This window comes from Gossypium hirsutum, chromosome A13, assembly GCF_007990345.1.
Source record: "Gossypium hirsutum isolate 1008001.06 chromosome A13, Gossypium_hirsutum_v2.1, whole genome shotgun sequence".
In the NCBI taxonomy this organism is placed as follows: domain Eukaryota; kingdom Viridiplantae; phylum Streptophyta; class Magnoliopsida; order Malvales; family Malvaceae; genus Gossypium; species Gossypium hirsutum.
Genome location: NC_053436.1, coordinates 47,087,147 through 47,089,491, shown reverse-complemented (window position 1 = coordinate 47,089,491; position 2,345 = coordinate 47,087,147). Strand labels below are relative to the sequence as shown.

The following is a 2,345-nucleotide window of genomic DNA, read 5'->3' as shown; positions in this document are numbered from 1 at the left end:
CATCTCTTCAAGGTTTGGCTTCTTATCTTGCTGATAAGGTTGCTAAAAACCCAGAGGGGGTTGTGACATTTGATTTCCTTGACCACCTTAAGAGAAATTTGGATGATTCATTTATCCTGCATTATAGGTATTTTTATAGAGATTATTTTGAGGTCTAGAATTATTACCCAAAAAGTCGACTTGCTCATGCTCCATGTTAGACTTGAAGGGTGAGTATTATGGATTAATCATCTCTGCCCCATTCGCATCGCATTGCATCACCGGATTTACCTGCTTAGAAAAATTGAAACCATCGAATTTTTTATTCAGTGCTTCCATTTGGCGTGCCAACATAGCAATTCCATCTATATTAAAAACATCGGCTACTTTCATCGATTTTGTTCTCATGACGTGCCACTGATAGTTATTCACTACTATTTCTTCAATAAACTCTTAAGCTTCCTCGGGTGTTTTATTATTCAGTGCTCCACCAACTGTTACATCAATTAATTGCCTAGTTGAAGGATTTAAACCGTTGTAGAAGGTTTGAACTTGTAACCACAACAGTAACCCATGATGAGGGCACCTTCTCAATATATCTTTAAATCTCTCTTATGCATCAAATAATGTCTCCAAATCAATTTGAGCAAAACAAGAGGTGTCATTTCTCAACTTAGTTGTTTTACCAGTGGGAGGTACTTCAAAAAAAACTTCTCGGTCATCTAATCCCAAGTCATGATAGAACCTCGTGGCATTGAATTCAACCACTATTTTACCTTGTCCTTCAATAAGAATGGGAACAACTGTAGCCATATGACATCATCAGTCATGACAGAATCTCTAAAAAGTTAGCCAATTGAGTATTCAAGTTAAAGTTGTTTGAATTAATGGTTGGTCTCCCAATACTCGATTTAGTCCCAATCAAAGTAGCCTTAGCATAATCATACATAGTCCGAAGAACAGGACATGCATGAGGTAGTTGATTATTTTTATTATCACCCATCTCCACAGTAATATCATTTTTCTCTTGATCGTCTACTATATTCTATTGACTTTGCCTTGCTTCTCTAACCTCTCTACGATTTCTACGAGTAGTTTTTTCAATCTCACTATAAAAAAAGTAATGGATCCGACGAGTTTCCTCTAGTCATAAACCAAAAGAACCTGCTAGAAGCAAACAAATGAAAAATTAGAACTTAAAAATTAGATAAAAATATTAAAATATTAAAGTAAAAAATGGCTAAATTAATAGAAATAAAGTTTTCCTAATATTTCAGTCCCCAACAACGGTGCCAAAAACTTGATGTCTATGAAAACAATTAAAAATTCGACTTAGGCAAGTGCACCTATCAATTAATAGTATAGCTGCGGTGAGCAAAGATATCGTTCCCACGAGGACTAAAACTACTAGTAATATTGTCTTTCTATTATTTAATTAACAAATTGGAGAGATTGATTAAAACTAGAATAAAATAAATTAAGTAACTAAAGAACACAAGAAAAAACAAATTGGGAAAATAATCAACTAACAACCAATAAGTGAGACAATACCCAGGAAAGAATCCACCTAGACTGCATCTCTCGTTATCAATCTAAATCACACAATTTCTTCACTTAGTTTCTTTATTAGTAAAAATCCCTAAATTATGCTAATATCTCTCTTCAAGACTAAGAGCAACCGACTCTAAGTTGATTAATTGAAATTTCTTTCTAATTAAAACCCCTATTTTCGCATTAACTCGATCTATGGATTCCCTATTAGATTTGACTTTAATCTAGTAGATTTATGTCGTCCTATTTCTAGGATTGCATAGAACTGTACTCAATTATACTAGATCTATTCTTAAAGAGGGTCTATTCCTCCTCTGATTTAAGCACATCAAACATGGATTAATAGTCTAGAAATATTAAACCAAGAATTAAGCACACAAAATTGAGAACAAGATCCAAGTATTTATTGCATAAAAAAAAAGAAACCAAATAACAGAATCCATCCTAGGGTTCATCTCCCTAGGTATTTAGAAAATTAGTTCATAATTGCAAATAATAACATCTTAAAGACAGTATAACCACAAGAAACAAGAAAACCCATAATAAACTTCAAAGAAATCAAAAGGAGATCTTCAATCTCGATGGAAATCTACTTTAGAGTCAGCTTTAAGGGTGTTTTCTAAGTTGTTCTCTTCAATATTCTCTGACGCCTTACTCCCATCTTCTTATCTTTGTCATATATAAGTTTTAGAATACTCGAAACACTTAAAAAATTGTGTTTTTTCATGTGTTTGGAGTGCGATTCACAAAATCCACACTATCTGGCACATGGTCGTGTGGCAGCCCATGTGGCTCACACAACGTGTGTCCAGCTC

The 2,345-nt window shown here is 33.8% G+C and overlaps 1 non-coding gene across 1 annotated transcript; it reads left to right on the top strand.

Annotated features, from left to right (window-relative positions):
• The first annotated feature begins 547 nt into the window (after positions 1-547).
• LOC121213100 (small nucleolar RNA R71) lies at positions 548-654 on the top strand. The gene has a single exon (XR_005908468.1). It is a non-coding gene; the product is annotated as a small nucleolar RNA R71 (small nucleolar RNA).
• Positions 655-2,345: the final 1,691 nt, after the last annotated feature.